The 19,702-nt window shown below is 49.2% G+C and overlaps 1 pseudogene; it reads right to left on the bottom strand.

Annotated features, from left to right (window-relative positions):
* Positions 1-4,534: 4,534 nt before the first annotated feature.
* On the bottom strand, positions 4,535-19,064 carry LOC138844872 (phytanoyl-CoA dioxygenase, peroxisomal-like; annotated as a pseudogene).
* Positions 19,065-19,702: the final 638 nt, after the last annotated feature.

The following is a 19,702-nucleotide window of genomic DNA, read 5'->3' as shown; positions in this document are numbered from 1 at the left end:
TTGTGTGAAACCCTTCCTCTTGCAAAGCATCCAGCCTGCAGGCCTGGCGACCTTCAGGGAAGGAGGTCCATGGGACGGCTGCCCCAGGGCTTCATGTATGAGGCGTTCCTCCTTAGAGCCTGCCAAGATCTCTTCTGATTTATCAACGTGGCCCTATGAGCATGGAAAACGGCTTTTTAACGTCTCCTCAGCCTCTTCACCAACTCCTTCATTAGGTTTCTCTAACCTTCCAGGCTTCAATCCAACTTGACCCCAAACAGGTGCATTCATTGGAGTCATTGTGAAGTCACAGTCAACTTTCAGTTGTCTGTAGAAGTCTGCACTAAGAATCTTTCAGTCAAAAATATTGAACTCGGGGCTGGTGTTGTGGCACAGTGGGTTAAGCCTCTGGCCTTCAATGTCGGCAACCCGTATCAGAGTGCAGGTTCAAGTCCTGGCTGCTCCGTTTCCCATCCAGCTGTCTGATAATGGGCCCGGGAAAGCACTAGAAGATGGAATTCCTGACTCCTGACTTCAGCCTAACTCAGCCCCAGCTGTAAGGAGAGTGAACCAGCAAATGAAAGCACTTCTCACTCTGCCTTTCAATTAAATAAAGCTTTGAAAAGAAAGAAAGAAAGCACAGTGGTGGTTTCCAGGGGCTGGAGGCATGTGGAAATGTGGAGTTACGCTTTAGTGGGTGCTGGATTTCCATTCTGTAACATGAAAAGTGCTCTGGAGATGGATGGGGGTGATGGTTAGACAACAAAATTAAAAATGTTTCATACAGAGCCGGCGCCGTGGCTCAATAGGCTAATCCTCCACCTTGCGGCGCCGGCACACCGGGTTCTAGTCCCGGTCGGGGCGCCGGATTCTGTCCCGGTTGCCCCTCTTCCAGGCCAGCTCTCTGCTATGGCCAGGGAGTGCATTGGAGGATGGCCCAGGTGCTTGGGCCCTGCACCCCATGGGAGACCAGGAGAAGCACCTGGCTCCTGGCTCCTGCCAGGATCAGCGCGGTGCGCCGGCTGCAGCGGCGGCCATTGGAGGGTGAACCAGCGGCAAAAGGAAGACCTTTCTCTCTCTCTGTCTCTCTCTCTCACTGTCCACTCTGCCTGTCAAAAAAAAAAAAAATGTTTCATACAAATAAATTGTGGTGTTTAAAAAATGGCATATGGGGGGCCAGTGCTGTGGCGCAGTGGGTTAACGCCCTGACCTGAAGCGCCAGCATCCTATATGGTGCTGGTTTTAGTCCTGGCTGCTCCATTTCTGATCCAGCTCTCTGCTATGGCCTGGGATACCAGTAGAAGATGGTCCAAATCCTTGGGCCCCTGCACCCACATGGGAGACCCAGAAGAAGCTCCTGGCTCCTGGCTTCAGATCGAGAAACTCTGGACGTTGCAGTCATGTGGGGAGGAAACCAGCAGATGGAAGACCTCTCTCTCTGTCTCTACCTCTCTCTGTAACTCTTTCAAATAAATAAAATAAATCTTTTTTAAAAATGGCATATGGGTGCTGACGCTGTGGTACAGTGGATTAAAGCCTTGGCGGGAAGTGCCAGCATCCTATATGGGCACAAGTTCGGGTCTCTGCTGCTCCACTTCTGATCCAGCTCTCTGCTATGGCCTGGGAGGGCAGCAGAGGATGGCCCAAGTCCTTGGGCCCCAGCACCCGCATGAGAGACCCTGAAGAAGCTGCTGGCATCGGATTGGCTCAGCTTCAGCCATTGCAGCCATTTGTGGAGTGAACCAGTGATGGAAGACCGCTCTCTCTCTGTCTCTACCTCTCTCTAACTCTGCCTCTAAAATAAGTAAGTCTTAAAAAAAAAAATTTATGTTGGGTTGGTGTTGTGGTATAACATGCTAAGCTGTTGCCTGCAGCACCGGCATCCCATATGAGCACCAATTCGAGTCCTGGCTACTCCACTTCTGATCCAGCTCCCTGCTAATGTGCCTGGGAAAGCAGCAGAAGATGGCTCAAGTGTTTGGGTCCCTGTACCCATATGTAAGACCCAGAAAATCTCCTTGCTTTGGACTGGTCCAGCTCCAGCCATTATGGCCATTGGGGAATGAACCAGCAGATGGAAGATTCTCTCTCTCCTTCTCTCACTGTAACTCTGCATTGCAAATAAATAAAATGAGTCTTTTTTTAAAAAAAGTTATGGCAGGCCAGCGCCGCGGCTCACTAAGCTAATCCTCCGCCTTGCGGCACTGGCACACCGGGTTCTAGTCCCGGTCGGGGCGCCAGATTCTGTCCCGGTTGACCCTCTTCCAGGACAGCTCTCTGCTGTGGCCAGGGAGTGCAGTGGAGGATGGCCCAAGTGCATGGGGCTTGCACCCCATGGGAGACCAGGATAAGTACCTGGCTCCTGCCATCGGATCAGTGCGGTGCGCCAGCCCCAGCACACCGGCCGCAGCGGCCATTGGAGGGTAAACCAACGGCAAAGGAAGACCTTTCTCTCTGTCTCCCTCTCTCTCACTGTCCACTCTGCCTGTCAAAAAAAAAAAGGTTAAGGCAAATACAGCAAAAAACAAACCTGATTTATGTGGAAGAGTTTCCATAGGGGCATTTTACAATTGAAAAAAAAAAAGGACACAGGGATGAAAGGTGAGTTGAGGAAGGCTTGCAGTGTAGACAGTGAGCAAAGACCTTTGGTTTTCCTAAGCTGGGAGTCCCGAAATTCATACAAGGGAAGCCTTTCCTTTTCTTTCGTTTTGTACTTTGTTTGAGCATTAACTTCTAGATTAGTCTCTGCTGAAAGGAACAGCAGCCCAGGCCAAGCCCAGCCTCTGAGGCACCAGGCAGCCCTCATTCTGCCAAGCACCAGTGCCATCCCCTTTACAGCTCCTCCTCTCTCCTCCACTCGCCTGGGATCCACATGGATGATGAGCAGTGCCCATTCGTTCAGCTGTTCTTTTCCTTCATGGACAAAACCATGGATAAAATGTGACGTCCTGATTGGTTGGCTTTCACTCACAAATACACATGGACAGAAACATCTTGTGCAAACTATTTTTCCAACTGAAGTGGTTTTTTTTGTCTTTTTTTATTTTTTATGTACTTATTTATTTGAAAGCCAGTGTTACAGAGGCAGAGAGAGAGAGAGAGAGAAAGAAAGTCTTCCATATACTGGTTCATTCCCCAAATGGCCACAACAGCCAGAGTCTGCCAATCCAAGCCAGGAGCCAGGAGCTTCTTCAGGGTCTCCCATGCAGGTACAGGGGCCCAAGGACTTGAGCCATCTTCTACTGCTTTCCCAGGCCATAGCAGAGAGCTGGATCAGAAATGGAGCAGCCAGGACTTCAACCAGCACCCATATGGGATGCCAGCACTGAAGGTGGCGGCTTTACCCACTCTGCCACAGCACCGGCCCCAAATCCACTCTTTCCAAACAAGCTCCACCCACTATGCCACAATGCCACACACACACACCCCCTTTTTTTTTTAACACTGAAGTTTGAAACCAGCTTGGGAAGTTTAGTCCAGAACAAAACAGTGTTGCCTAAGTGCTAGCTATTCACACTGGCATTCCTTCTTTACATCTTAGCGCCATTCCACAATCCAGTCTGCTCAGATCCTCCCCAGGAGTCCCTTGGCAACCCTGGTTTCCAGATGGAACAAGTCCTAAACAAGGTGTCCCTACAAAGAAACCGACCAGAAAGGTGATGCTAGATTTGGGGACATTTCTGCTTAGCAGAATGGCAAGAAAGAGACCCTTTGTTATTTTTTCTCACTAAAGTCCTAACTACAATTTTAAAAATCAAGACTGTGTTTCCTTGCTGCCCTCCACTGGTCCAGAAATATGGTGCTGTGGTGAAATCCTCTCCAGTCCATGGATACTTCCAATCCAGGCAAAAGTACCTAAAACTTTCTCTGGACCATGAAGGAAGTGGTTTTTCATTCATAAATGCTCAAGGCTTTCGACTGCCCTGCCCAACAGCACACACCATCTGAACAGAGGAAAAGATCAGAGGTAGGAGCCAGCATTGTGGCAATAGTAAGCTAAGCCTCCACCTGCAGTGCCAGAATCCCATGTGGATGCTGGTTCAAGTCCTGGCTGCTCCACTTCCAATCCAACTCCCTGCTCATGGCTTGGGAAAGCAGTGGAAGATGGCCCAAGTGCTTGGGCCCTTGAACTCACATGGGAGACCCAGAAGATGCTCCTGGCTCCTGTCTTCGGACACGTAGGGAGTAAACAGTGCATAGAAGATCTCTCTGTCTCTCCCCCTCTCTGTCTGTAACTCTGCCTCTCAAATAAATAAACTAATTTTTAAAAGAACAGAAATACCAGGTGGGTTTCTTAAGGAGGACAGTTGGGGTGAGGAAGTTGTGCAAGGAGGCCTGTATCAGACCCTTACTGTGTCTTTATTATGTCCTCCTGAAGCCTTTAATAAAAGGTCAATGTGTTATATGGTGTTCTCAGTTGGAGAAGCATCTGTCACGACAGGAAATTGGTAGGCTGTGGGTTTATCAGGACAGAAACGCAAACCTCAGCTCTTCCTGAGTTCCAAAGCATTCATTTCAGCAACTGAATGAAATAAACCGACTTCACACACTGAAATTATATGTCAACTATCTTTATTAATCTTGTTGTAACCCCAGATGATTTTCCTTGAGACAATACTATTTCAGTTTTACTGTTTTTACTTCCATCACCACACCCTCATTGCACTGCAGAATTAACTGTATGCAATCAAGTACCTGAGCCATGGTTTGTGATTTTGTTAACGAGTGATAGCACAGATGACACCATCACAAGGGAAGGGTTTTCTTCTGACATCTGGTTTTGTTTGCGTTCCTGTAGGAGAGTTTTAGCGAAGGGTGGTTTCAAAGGTTGACTCGTTCCCCCTTCACAAGTCGACTTCGAAATATAAAAATATCCTGGAAATAAGGCCAAACAGAAGGAATTTATGGAATACTTCTATTTGCCTATTCACCATCTACAAAGGGTTAAATAGGGGGAAAATTTCCCCATAATTGCTACACTGGTTAGTAAGTAAACCATGTTCTGAGACTCCAATTAACGTAATATCTAAAATAGTGCCACCACACTAAGTCAGTGGGGGCCCCACATCGCCAGCCCTGGCTGAGGTGGTGCACCTGCTAAGTGCAGGGAATGTCTCGTAACATCGCCAGTTCCTGAAGAGTTTCCTCTGCACTTCCCTGCCGCCCTTTATGCTAACTGCTTGAGCCATCTAGAACATTCTACTCCTGATTACATCCTAACCGGGAAAACCAGTGTCTTGGGTTACTAATTTGTTTGTTGCTTTTTTTCCTTTGTTTTTTGATGACACAATTTAGAACTCCTTGTTTATTATTTATTTCTGGGCAAAAGGTATGGTGGAAAGGATGGTTTTAAATTAGACCTCTGAATTCTTATGTTGCTAAGGGAACTTGCACCAACCACTGGGACTCATGTTCTCCTACACAGCATGGAGCTGTGCTGACTGCTCCTTTCGGTGTGGGAGAAGAAAACAGGAGAATGGACGTGAACGTGCTTTGATACCTCACAAAGAATTATAGAGCAGATCACAACAATTAGCACCGCCATTCCCAGTAAATATAGGAGGCATTTATTCAGCACAGCCTTGCTGAATTCAAACATATGTGCAGCTGGACCTCATCATATCTTCAGGGCACTGGTTCCAGGACCCCCAGGGAATACAACATCTGAGGCTGCTCCAGTCCCTCATCTGAGTATCAAGTAGTGTATAAAACCTGAATCTAACCTGTGCACATCCTCCTGCCTACTTCAAGTCATCTTTAGAGTCTTCATAATATTAGTACAATGACAATGCTATGTAAACAGTTGTTCTGGATCATTCAGGGACTAATGACACAGACAATTTGTCTGCTGGTCACCGGTAGCTTTGACTGTCTGCTCGTTAATAAGGAACAAGTCTGTACATATTTGAGTCTAGTGGAATATTTTTTTAAATGTTTCTGCTTCTCTTTTATACTTTGGATGATTGATCTACAGACACAGAACTTGCAATTAAGCAGAGCTGACCCCATACTGTGTTTGTCCTATGTTAAAATTCAGGGTGTCAGACAGAAGTCCCAGTGGACAGATTAGGTTGACTGTGTGAGGCATTTTAAGGACTGAACAAAAGGCAAGGGACAAGATTTCGAGGGAAAAATGCCAAGCCAAGACATGTCAGCTGGGGTCACACCTGCAGGAAATGAAGGAAGAAGATTCTCACACTGGGAAGCTACTTCAGACTGTGACTGGCAACGGCTGGTGGCTGCCTTGGCAGGCAGTGTCCTACAGCCCACTCAGCAGCCCAGAGTCCCTGTGGTAGCCCGTCTCCCTCGGAGGCATTTGCCATTGCACTTGTCATTATCTATTACAAATTACATATAAAGAACAGATAAAACGCGCATATTACAGGAACTAAGGTCACCACGTTTAGTTATTTGCCTTGACTGATAATCCGTCTACTGGTCTTCAGCAGAATATCCACTAGCTAAAAATGATGATGCACGCGTGATGCGTGTCCACAAGAGAGCATATGCAGCACTGTTTCATGGCCCTACTCAATGAATGTTCCTGATCTTTACCCCTGCTGTACGCAAGCTGTGCCTCTCCTCAAACCCCAGAGGCAAGTTTACCAAAAGGAACATGTGCTTGGGCATTGCTCTCTGGCAGCCTCACTGGCTTTGCTAATGGCCAAATGCGTGATTCTGTGGTGAACAGGAGGCCTTTGATGGCCATCCCGAACTTGGACCTGCCCTGCTCTGCCTTCAGAAGGTAGCGTTCTGAGCTTCATTTTATCTCACCGAAATCTGCTTCCTACTTTTGTTCTTGTCTGTGCTGTGTGCAACAGGTCTGACCTCGCACTGTGGGACCTCCCCAAGACACAGAGCTGCAGCTGCAGGTGCCCGGGTCCCCTGCAGGGGGAAGCAGGTGCAGCTGGAAAGGCCACTGCCACTCTCAGTGCGGCTCAGCAGTGCACTCTGCACCTCCCAGAATTAAACTGGGTGGGAGAACCGTGAAGCATCTGAAGACACACGTGACACCAGTACCTTATTTTTCACAAGCGTACCTTCAAGTCCACGGTGCCCTCATAGCCCTGGAATTTATCCACCATTCGTGAAACTTCCTTCCCAATGTTTTCTTGGCTGGTGCCCTCCACATCAATGTAGTGGCAGTCGGCACTGGCGTAATGGCAGGAAATGGCCTATAGAGAGTGGTGAAATTGAGAAACACATCCCATTGCTGCCAGCAACCAACCAGGCAGGGAGGCCTTCTCTTACCCAGCCAATTCTACACTGGAAGCCTGCTCCATGGGACACAAAATCAGTCTCTCTGTAGCTCAGCTCCATCCCTCTCCCAGGACCCCAGTTAAAGGCTAACTGAAAAGTTACAAATGGTTTGAACCAGGTGTGATAACTGAGGCAGCTGAGCCCATCATTGTTTTTTACAAGGTGTAGATGGGGGGCTGGTGCTGTGGCATAGTGAACTAAGCCTTTGCCTATATCACCGGCATCCCATATGGGCACTGGTTCATGTCCTGGCTGCTCCTCTTCCAATCCAGCTCTCTGCTAGGGCCTGGGAAGGTAGTAGAAGATGGCCTAATTACTTGGTCCCCTGCACCCATGTGTGGACTTGGAAGAAGCTCCTGGCTCCTGGCTTCAGATCAGCCCAGCTCTGGCCATTGCAGCTAATTGGGGGGAGGAGGAACCAGTGGATGGAAGACCTCTCTTGGGAAAGCACTTGGGTCCTTGCCCCACACAGACTTCCAGGATTCTGGTTTCAGCCTGGCCAAGCTCTGGCTATTACAGCCATTTGAGGAGTGAACCAGTGCATCAAAGATTCTCTCTCTCTCTCACTCTCTCTCTCTCTCTCTGTCACTTTGCCTTTTAAATAAAAAATACATCTTTAAGAAAAGAAAAGGTATAGAGGGGACAGGAAACACAATCCTCTAGGTGAGAGAACTTTGCCATGGGATTTTCCTAAGCCCCACAAAGCCAGGTATCCCAAGTAGCCCGTCATCTTCTTAGTTCCAAGACTAGGCCCCCTGCCAAATTTGGGAGGGTTAGTATTCTGATGGCAAGCATGAAAACAAAAGACACCGTGGAAAGAAAACCCATGCCCACCTCCTCGCAAATCAGAGGGAACACTTCAAGGCCAAGGCCGCTGTTTCCTTCAAGGCAAAGGCTTAAGTTATGTGGTTCTTCCCGTTCCAGAAAAACTTATACACAGACCTAAGTGGCAAAGCAACGTTAAAACTCACTGTCTTTGCCACAGGTCAGATATCTTAAGGTGACTGCACCCTGCAGGAGGACTTACTACTTTGCCCAACACATGGAGCTTCCAGAGAGTGGAGTGACAAACTCCATTTCCTTAGGTGAGCCCCCGTGTAGCCACAGCAGAGCCCCAGGCAAAGGCAAACACGTGTGCGCCGGCATTCACATTGTTATTTCATGATGATTAATATTTTTCTGGGGCATTAAGGCTACTGAAAACATCCTGGAGGAACACTGCACAGTCATCTAGTAAAACCCACAGCGACATTTGCATAACTGTCCCTGCACCTCCTCACTCCTGTGGCTCGGAGGGCTGTGTGAGTGCAGAGTCCAATCCCATCTTCTATTTAAGATTCTGGCATTGTTGCACAGGATGGGTTGTTTGTGTTCGTTGTGACTTGGGAAACATGTAAGGGACCTTGATTGCTGAGGTTTTATTGGAATCCTCTCAATTTTTTTAAGTTTTTTTTTTTTTTTTTTTTTGAGAGGTCAAGTAGAGAGACAGAGAAAGACAGAAAGATCCACCATCTGCTGGTTCACTCCCCAAATGGCCACAATGGCCAGAGCTGGGCCAGGCCAAAGCCAGGAGCTTCATCCGGGTCTCCCATGTGGGTGGAGGGACCCAAGCACTTGGGCCATCTTCCACTGCTTTCCCAGCCATAGCAGACTCTGGATTGGAAGAGGAGCAGCTGGGACATGAACCAACAGCCATATCGGATGCCAGCACCACAAGCAGAGGCTTAGTCTACTACACCACAGCGCTGGCCTCATCCCCTTAAATTTTGCCCCTGGGGAGGCTGCCTCAACTTGCCTCAGCCTAATCTGGGCCCTACTGAGCCCAGGGAAGAAAATGAATGGATGGAACATGAAATGTGACCCCTGACCTTTGGCCTCAGAGAGGCTTCAGGGATTGGTGGGAACAGCATCATGAACTGGAAAGCCCCACTGGGCCCCAAAGGAGCTCCAGTATTGGGTGTGGACAGCATGTTACCCTGGGAGAATGTGCACCCACGGGACCGTCAGTCTGTGAGACCAAGAAGTCAACCATCCGGGGTGTGTGAGGATCCTCATTCCCTTTTGAATGCAAGCAATGAAATTAAAACCTTCTAAGGCCAAGGGATTAAAAAGATGCATATATATCTCTAGATATATCTCTATATCTATATAGATATAAATATATATAGATACATATGTATGGCTGAAGTTCATTCTGGCTTCAGGGCAATCAATTCAGAATCAATACAACGTGTATTGGATCAATACTGCTTTCCCAGCAGTAATATTAACATGAAGTTCCCTCCAGTTATCATTTACACAAGCATCTAAATTCCACATTTTTGCCCCAGAAGAAGCCATCCCGAGCACGTTCATGTGTCAGTAGTAATATCCACATGATTAGGATCCTGAGGTCCTCTGGCTTCTCACTGATAAGAGCCAAAAAGGCACAAGGCCCAGAAATTGATTTCCTGGTAAACAAACTGGACTAAAGTCCAGTTTAGTTAAAACTCACAGATCCTTCATATTTTCATATATCTTAAAATGTTTGTTTCTAACTCATCATCTCTGAGAGCTGCAGCAACGTGAACGCATACCTTCTGGAAGCCTTGGGTTCTGTTCCGCCCGGATCCATGGATGAGCAAAGGATGAAAGAAAACTGTGTCCCCCTTCTCCATCACAAGGTGTACGCGGGCGTTGTTCTTCTCGTAGTCCTGGATCCCGTGGTACATTAAATTAACTCCTCCCTGCGACACACAAGAGAACACACAGCTAAACACGAGGAAGCAGCAGCATCAGTAAAAACTTGTTCAACGGCTCACCACGGGAGCACGGGCGCTCTCTGTTCTTCCAAGAGAAAGAGACATCTGAATCAGTCTTGGAAAAGTTTTCAGGGGCCAGCACTGTGGTACATGGGTTAAGCTTTGGCCTATAATGCTCGCATCCCATATTGGCGCCAGTTCGAGTCCTGGCTGCTCCACTTCCAATCCAGCTTGCTGCTAATGTGTCTGAGAAGGCAACAGATGTTGGCCCAAGAACCTGGGTGCCTGCACCTATGTGGGAGACCAGGAAGAAGCTCCCGGCTTTAGCTTGGCCCAACCCCAGCCCTTGGGGAGGGAACCAGCAGATGGAAGTGCTCTCTCACTCCCTCTCACTCCCTGTCGCTCCCTCTCACTCTCTCTCGCGCTCTGTGTGTGTGTGTGTGTGTGTGTATCTCTGCCTTTCAAATAAATAAAAGAACCTTTAAAAAAAAAAAAAACAGAAAGAAAGACAAAGTTTTCCATACACAAAAGCCTCTCGGTGCCTGGTTTGAGAAGTCATGTGTTGGTATTAAAATCTTTGAAATTTCATGACTGAGTCAAACAGGAAGCCACAGACGGGCTTTGCCTTTTGGATCAGTACAGGGGTCACCCTTATCCGCCCTCCTCCTGACCCTGCCAGCTGACTCTGTAACAGTCTTTGCCAGCAGTGTCCTCTCCCAGAGCTCGCGAACATTCTTCTCCATTACAGGGGCGCGTCTCTGAGAAGCCAGTCCTTCTGAAAGAGGGGCAGGGTGGAAATGCTCAATTTGTACTTTATTTACTTTTTGCTCAAAACCATTTATGTCACGTCCTTAGTAAGAAAAAAACAAAAAGAATACATTTGGTGTTTGTTTAAAACTGTTTCCAAAGCAAGTTATCGCTTTAGGTAATGGGTTGCTTCTTTATTGCAGAAACACAAGTGAGAAGCATGTAAAGCTTGCAAGCCTCAGGGTGTGGTTTGGCTTAGCTGTGTAGATGCCTACACTCCACATGAGGGGCCTGAGTTCCATACCCGCCTCCAGCTTCAACTAATGCCGACCCTGCGAGGCAGCAGAATATGGGGCAAGTACTTGGGTTCCTGGGGCCGGTGCTATGGCACAGTGGGTTAAAGCCTTGGCCTGAAGAGCCAGAACCAGCATCCCATATGAGTGCTAGTTCTAGTCCTGACTGCTCCTCTTCGGAACAGCTCTCTGCTGTGCTCCAGGAGTTCAGTGCAGGATGGCCCAAGTCCTTGGGCCCCTGCACCCACATGGGAGACCCAGAAAAAGCTCCTGGCTCCTGACTTCGGATCTGCACAGCTTTAGCCATTGTGGCCATCTGGGGAGTGAACTAGTGGATGGAAGACCTCTCTCTCTCAGTCTCTACCTCTCTCTGTAACTCTGCCTTTCAAATAAATAAAAATATCTTAAAAATAAATAAAATAATAAGCTGTAAGCTCCTATTTTAAAAAATTACTTGGGTTCCTGCCACCCACATGAGAGACCTGGCCTGAGCTCCCAGCTCCTTGGTCTCTGCCACTGCGGGTTTCTGGGGAGCGTGAACCAGTAGATGGGAGTGCATGCATGCGCTGTGTTTGTCTCTGAAAGAAAAAGAGAAGGAAGGAAGGGACAGAGGGAGGGAGGGAGACAGCGAGGGAAAGAGAGGGAGGAGGGAAGGAAGGGAGAGAGGAAAGACAGACAGCGAGAAAGACAATAAAGTTCACAGTGTGGGAGTTTACATGGGTCACTGGGGGGCAGGGAGGCAGGAGCACCCATTCCCCTTCCCAAGGGATCCCAAATCCCATGCCTCTGTCTGCGCCCACTTCCCTGCTGCAGAGTGGTGAACCTTGACCCAGTGCCCTTCTCTTCTGGCAAAAGGTGGAAACGTGACCCAGGCTCAGCGAGTCAGACCCCCAGCCCTGCAGCTGCCACCACTCTGAGCCCCACAGAGGGGACAGCCCCAGCCTGGCCCTGGAGTCCTACAGACATCCCTCGGCCTAAGGCATCCAGAGCCTCTCCTGCTGCTTCCTTGCACTAACTCTCACCAAAACCGGAACTGCATGGATGATCTCACAATTCCAAGTTTTTCTAACAGGATCAGACTCAAACATTTTCACGTGACACTAATTATCCGTGCAAGAATTCTAACTAACGAGACGAACGTTCAGAGGTTCTTCACTTCTAAAGACCTACAACCCCCACTTCCTGCCGCAGGTGCTCTTCCAGCCCAACCATCTCTCAGGCCTTCCCGACCTCCTCATCTTACGCCTCAAATGCTCATGATCTCCTTCTGGTTCCTCTGGCTCTGGACGCCCACAGCTCCAGTGCATCCTGGGCCAGAGTGTCAGCCTATTCTTCCTCAAGGACCGATCTGATGCCGCCACTCATTGGCTTAAAGGAGCATACCAGTCCCCAGCATCTACAGCTGCACGGATGAACAAAGCCAGAAAGTAACTCAGTGTTTACCTGTGATTAAGAGAGCTTATCTCGATTGTGGTGGGGATTGCACAGGGGTGCGTGTGTGTGTGTGTGTGTGTGTGTATCAAAGTGATCATGTTATACACTCAAAATATGCTCAGTTTAGGGCAAAGATGATGACTGGGAAACCCACATGCCACATCAGAATGCCTGGTTTGAGTCCTGGTTCCTAGGCTTCTGGACCCAGCTTCTTGCTGACGCACATCCTGCGACACAGCAGGTGACAAGTACAGTGTGTCCCTGCCACCTACTGGGGACACCTGTCCAAGCCCTGGCTGTTGTGATCATTTGGGGAGTGAATTTGCAGATGGAGGAGCTCTCTCTCTCTCTCCCTCTCTCTCGCACCCTCTCCCCCCCCCACCCCTCCCCTCTCTTTCTGTCTCTCTGCCCTTTAAACCAGGCCTCTCTGCTTGGGCCATTCTCCTCCGTCCAGCCCTCCGAAGAGCCCTGCTGGCCTTTGCAGTTGGAGCACGCGATCCCTTCCTCTTCTCTGCTCTCAGAGCCACGGTCAGCGAGCAGACTCGGGGGGCACGTATCACCCACATCCAGGACTGAAGTGCTTACGTCTTCCTCTGCGATTAGGCCATGCCATCTCGGGCCCTCCGCAGCACCTGCTCAAGTTCCCCACCTGGGCCGGTTTTCAAACACGTGTTCAAAGGACAACTACACTGGGTGTTTGGTCTGACATCCTCCAACTGATCGCACTTCTAAGTCTCAGGACAGCGCTTGGCTAAGAAAGGCAGTGCCCTCTCCCCTGTATGCTCTTTATGGATGCTGAGTGAAATTTAAAACCGGGAAGGAGATTCGGCTCCCAGATAGACCTACCTCCCACTGCGGGTAGTCGTGCGGCTTCAGGGGGCCTTTGTGGGTGCCGGGGAGCACCACCAGACAACCGTTGTTCCGGTCAATGTGCTCCATCGCGGTCCACGCACAATGAGATTGCTGGGCCGGAAGGGGAAATAGTGCAGATCCTGGTGCAAGGGATGACGGGACGTCTTCTTGCCTGAAAGACAACCTGCTGTTAATAGATGTTCAAGGGCAGACAAGAGGCCCCGTGGTTAAGACACTGGTGAGGACATCTGCATCCCCATTCAGATGCCTGGGTGTGATACTCAGTCCTGGCTCCTAACTCCAGTTTCTTGCCACTCTGCACCCTGGAAGGCACTGGGTGAAGATGGTTCAAGTACCTTAGTTCCTGCCACCCAGGTGGGTACCTGGATTGAGTTCCTGGCCCAGCCCCAGGCATTGCAAGTATCAGGGAGTGAATCAGAAGATGGGCTCTTTCTTGAGAGGGCTCTCGCTCTCTCTCTTTTCTTCTCAGACAAATTTTTTTTAATTTTAAATAAATAATCAAATTAAATCTAATGTCTTAAAAAGACATTTGTCCAAGTCTCAGAATTCCTTATCCTTTGCCTAGAAAACCAGAAAAATGAACTATCCCCAGGAAATGAAACAACACTACAGAAAAATCAACCTTGAGAGAGAAGCAACCAACTGGATGTCAAATCAAATGCGAAGGGGCCAGTACTGTGGAGTAGCAGTGCCACATCCCATATGGGTGGGGGTTTCAGTCTTGGCTGCTCCACTTCCGATCCAGCTCTGTGCAATGGCCTGAGAAAGCAGTTTACTGTGGCCCAAGTCCTTGGGCCCCTGCACTTGCGTAGGAGACCCAGAAGAAGCTCCTGGCTTTGGATCGGCCCAGCTTTGGTCATTGTGGCCATTTGGGGAGTGAACCAGCCACTGCAACTGCAGGAGCAAAGCCAGTCTGAAGCCAGAAGCCTGGAAGTTCTGCACCACCAAGGTCAGAACATCAACCTCACATATGTTAATTGAACAATTTTTTCTTGCTTCTCCTTAATAAGAAGAGTCCTGGAGTACTGTGGTGGCACTACTGGTTAAGTACCACCTACAATGCTGGCATCCTTTATGAGCGCTGGTTCGAGTCCTGAATGCTGCACTTCCAACGCAGCTCCCTTCTGATGCACCTGGGAAGGCAGCAGAAGATGGCCCAAGTGCTTGGGCCCCTGCCACCCACCAGTGAACTCAGGGGGCTTCCATAGCCTTGGCAGCTCATGACAAGAGCCCAGGGTGATTACTGATGCCATAAACAAGAGTGTCAATTTGTTAAGTCAACAACAGGAGTCACTGTGCACTTACTCCTCATGTAGGATCTTTGTCCTTAGTATGCTGTACATTGTGATTTGATGCTATAACTAGTACTCAAACAGTATTTTTCACTTTATGTTTCTGTGTGGGAGCAAACTGTTGAAATCTTTACTTAATGTATGCTAAACTGATCTTCTGTATATAAAGAGAAACGAAAATGAATCTTGATGAGAATGGAAGGGGAGAGGGAGTGGGAAAGGGGAGGGTTGCGGGTGGGAGGGACGTTATGGGGGGGAAGCCATTGTAATCCATAAGCTGTACTTTGGAAATTTATATTCATTAAATAAAAGTTAAAAAAAAAAAGAAAGAGGGTTGGAGGGAGGTTACGGGGGGGAAAACGCTATAATCCAAAACTGTACTTTTGAAATTTATATTTATTAAATAAAAGTTTAAAAAAATAAAATTAAATCAAAAAAAAAAATAAGAAGAGTCCTTTACCAACATCTGGAGGTTTGTTAATCAGCATTGTGTTCATGGCCATAATATTGGGTCCGGTGAAGCACTCCACATATTTCAAGATCTAAGAAAAATAAGGGGGAGGGGGAGGAACAAAGTTTCATGGGCAATCAGAAGTACAGGCCAGTGGCACCAAGGCCAACTCCTCTATGACAGGCAAGATGGTAACAGTCAGTATTTCACAACACTGCGAACAAAGCATGGCAGAAAATCCAGAAACTGGAAACCACTCTAAATCTACAACCCTTTGAATTGGGCAGGCTTGTCTGAGTAGCTGGGAATATAACCTGTTTCTCTTCTACAAGAAAGGGGTGCGTTTCTGTAAGGTATCAGCCTAGAAGGCCAGGACCAGCCCTTCTGCCACCCAAAGCCACAGACAGTGCCCAGGGAGAAACGGCTTCCTTTTTCTTCTTGGAGACCCTGCACAAGAACGACCCTGCCTAAGTGGGCCCAAGGGGAGCATCTGGCCCGGCAGCTGGGTTTGAGTCCCAGCTCTGTGCCCAATTCCAGCTCCCTGCTCCTGCACACGCTGGGAGGGAGCAGCTGATGGCTCAAGTCGCTGGGTTCTTGCCACCCACGTGGGAGACCTGGATTGAGTTCCAGCGCCCACCTTTGGCAGGCCCAGCCCTGGACACTTATGGGCATCTGTGGAGTAGAATTGTGAGTGGAGATTTCTCCATCAGTCTGCCTCTCAGACAGTAAGAGAAGAAAGGAAGAGCTCAGCAGGATTCGCTGCTGTCAGGAGCGGCCAGGTCAGAGCAGGGCAGCGGCTCAGAGGACACTGCACAACCAGTGTGCCCTCCCCTCCACATCTTCACATAGGCGGGAAGCAGGCCCAGTCACAGGAAGCAGGCGTGCAGCAGTGGACAAGAAAAGCAGGTCCTGTGCCTGTGCAGTTGGAGGTCCCGTGAGAATCAAGATACTGACTCAATCATGACCTGGGAGCATTGTGGGTGCACGGCCAAGGGTGAAGTCAGATCAGGGAAGAAGACGGCATTCAAGCGTGGCCAGGTCTGATTCCAAAACAGGAGGCAGGGCCCGCTCCTCCTCACAGCCTGATCTCTGCTAGGTCGGGAATGTTGGCAGTTACAGCCTGAAACACTTGAAATGTACAAACAGTTCAAGAGGCAGGCCTCATGGTTCCATCTACACCAAGCCTGGGACTGTGCACATTGGCCTGGACTGGCGCTTATAAACCCCCACTGCTGAGAGCCATCCCCACCATCCCTGCTGCCCTCCATACTGTTCTTTAGCCAGTCACTTCCCTCAATTACATCAGCTTCCTTCTAAATCTTATCCCGAGTACTAACTTTCTGAAAATCGTTGAGTTCGATGTGCTGGTGATGCTTCCCAACACATGGACAGAGAAGTAACCATTCACGTAACTCGTACCTCCTGAGGGCGCTACAGGAACTGCCAATATTCACCCAAGGTATTCACAGCAGCGTTTCGCCAACCACAAGTTGTCACCCACCATCCCGCAGCCGAGTTCCATCTCCAGCACAGGACTGCACGACAGTCCAGGGGGCCGCTTCCCCTCGGTCCTCTGTCTGGGACCTGGATGTGACGGCACAGGTGGCATCCCTGTACAGCCCACCTCTGGGAACCAAGCTCTCTAACAGCACCTGGTTATAATTCCTATACTCCCTGGGAAGCCTCCTGCTGAGCCATTCCAACAAATGGCTCGGAAACTAAGACCCTGGTATACTGCAGTTTGAAAGTTACCAGGTGGCTCCATGCAGAGGGCTATGGGAGGATGACAGGCACCCACTGTAAGTGAAAAACACAAGGTGACAGCCAGGAGGTTCCTGATCCCCGACACAGGCAGGAGATGTACAAGTGAGAGAATTCCTGACACATACACTCATCGGGGAGCAAGGTTCCGGGGAGCTGGGGTCACTCCTTTTTGCTTCATGTCTTTGTGTACTGCTTAGATCTTTTCTTTAAATAAAGTTCACTCTTAAAGAGTAATACTCTTGGCTGGTGCCGTGGCTCACTTGGCTAATCCTCTGCCTGCGGCACCGGTACCCCAGGTTCTAGTCCCAGTTGGGGCGCCGGATTCTGTCCCCGCTGCTCCTCTTCCAGTCCAGCTCTCTGCTGTGGCCCGGGAAAGCAGTGGGGGATGCCCCAATTGCTTGGGCCCTGCCCCCGCATGGGAGACCAAAAGGAAGCACCTGGCTCCTGGATTCTGATCAGTGCAGCACGGCGGCCGCTGCGGCCATTTAGGGGGTGAACCAACGAAAAGATGACCTTTCTCTCTGTCTCTCCATCTCTCACTGTCTAACTCGGCCTGTCAAAAAAGAGAATAATACTCTTCTTCAAAAAAAAAAAAAAAGAAAGAAATCTAATTTTTAAAACAAACACATCGTGGGGCCAGTGCTGTGGTGCAGCGGGTAAAGCATATGCCTACAGAATCAGCATCCGATATGGGTTCTGGTTTGCTCAGAGGCTCAGAGGCTCCACTTCCGATCCAGCTCTCTGCTATGGCCTGGGAAAGCAGTGGAAGATGGCCCAAATCCTTGGGCCCCTGCACCCACATGCAAGACCCGCGAGAAGCTCCTAGCTCATAGCTTCAGATGCGCCCAGCTCCAGCTGTTGAGGCTATTTGGGGAGGGAACTGGTAGATGAAAGACCTCTGCCTAAAACTTCTATCTCTCAAGTAAATATTTAAAAGAAAAAAGAAAAAAATACATGAGTTTACGAATCATATCCTCAGTAACTTCACGCCTGTTGTCTTGGAAGGGCTGTGTCCCGTTCACCCAGAATTCTGTTCCTTCTCAACAGACACACGGCTCCTCAAGGCTGCCATCCCTGGCGCTGCGGGTGGGGTCATTCTCTGTCTGGGGAGGGGGCTGCTCTGGCTCTGGGCACTGTAGCATGGCTGAGCCCCGCTACTGCGGCATCCCCGGCTCCCACCCAGGAGAAGCTAACGCGTGCCAACCAAAACTCGCGAAATACCCAGTGGGGGCCCAAAGCACCTCCAGCTGCGGACTACATGGCTTAGAGCCACATGCGGGAGGGTCAGGGGCAGCAAATCTGGGGGCAGGGGTGCAGGCTCGCAGCCCGGTGATGCCACACACAAGCCCAGCACACAGAGCCTCTGACCTCGGGCAGGGTGCAGTATCTGAAGAGCTCCTCGTCTTCCTGGAAGTCCTGGACCTTGGTAACTGATTTCTCACTCAGGTTATGCTCCGATTTCACAATGGCCACATCTTTCATCACCATTAAGCCCGGTGGTCTCACCTCCTTTCTGCAGATTCTTTCAAACTCACTCCTAGGAAAATAAATTTGCATACGGTGTCATGAAGGCAGGCTCCCAGCACCTATCCGGCCCCACCCTGCCGGAGGGACCTACAGACTCCAGGATGGGTTTCCCTGCACAACAGAATAGTCCTGGCGACAGGGGGGCACACGGCCACCTCAGACATGCCGGCCTCCTTAAGGCCAGGCCCTACCACAATGAAAACATTGCTCAGCTGACAAACCTGCAGGGAAACAGTTTTGTGCTTTTGGTTGCACGGTAAAAATGATGGCCACACGCCAGTCGCGTTCACCGCGTGCCAGCCCCCACTTGCTACGTTTTCCTTACTTGTCACTGTACTTAGTCTTAGCCACTGGGATGGCAGCACTGTCCCAATGGCCATTGCACAGATGAAATGTAGCAGGGAGGGGACACGGAGTCGCGGAAACCTAGGCAGATGGCCCAGGACGCGGCCCTCAGTCTAGCCCAGAGCTCATACCCAGCTCCTAACAAAGTGAATCACTGCAAACACGGATCAGGAAGAGGCGGGTCTTGACTCAGGTCCTCATGCCACAGAACACACAGTTCATAACGAACAAACAGGGCTACCGTACCTGAAGCGCTGAATGTCAGCATGCCACACCAGATTCTTAATGACCAGATACCAGTTTTCTTCATAAAATTTTCTCTGTTCTAGGCTAGAACATTATTATCCAGAGTATACCTAAAGAAGAAAAGATTTCCATAATATCCTTATAAGAAAACAACATGTATCAAGAACCTAAGAAAGATTCATACTCTACTCTCCAATCTGTTATTTCTGTTCCTCACTGTAAGGAACTAATCTAAAACAACCTAAAAAGCAAGGACTCTAACTAAGCCCCAAAAAAACTGCAGTAATAGAAGAAAAATTAACCGACATTATGAGGGTACTTCAAACAGTTTGAGGGAAATAGAGTAAAAATACAAGTTTATTGAGGTACAAAGAATTTTTTTGAAATCTATGCAGAGTATTTTCACAGTCTAGATTTTCCACAGACTTTTTGAACACCCCCGTATATCCACTCAATAGCTTATGACTCCAGTATTAAAAATAAAAGGCATGGGGCCAGTGCTGTGGCGTAGTGGGTTAAGCCACTGCCTGTAGTGCTGGTATCCCATATGGGTGCCAGTTTGAGACCCAGCTGCTCCACCTCTGATCCAGCTCTCTGCTATGCACTGGGAAAGCAGCAGAAAATGGTCCAAGTCCTTGGGCCCCCACAACCAACCCAAGTGGGAGATCCAGAGGAATCTCCTGGCTTTGGATTGGCACAGTTCCAGCCATTGTGGCCAACTGGAGAGTGAACCAGTGGGTAGAAGACCTC

The sequence above is a fragment of the Oryctolagus cuniculus genome, chromosome 13 (assembly GCF_964237555.1).
Source record: "Oryctolagus cuniculus chromosome 13, mOryCun1.1, whole genome shotgun sequence".
In the NCBI taxonomy this organism is placed as follows: Eukaryota; Metazoa; Chordata; class Mammalia; order Lagomorpha; family Leporidae; genus Oryctolagus; species Oryctolagus cuniculus.
The sequence above is the reverse complement of the archived record's forward strand: the minus strand, read 5'-3'. Positions and strand labels throughout refer to the sequence as shown.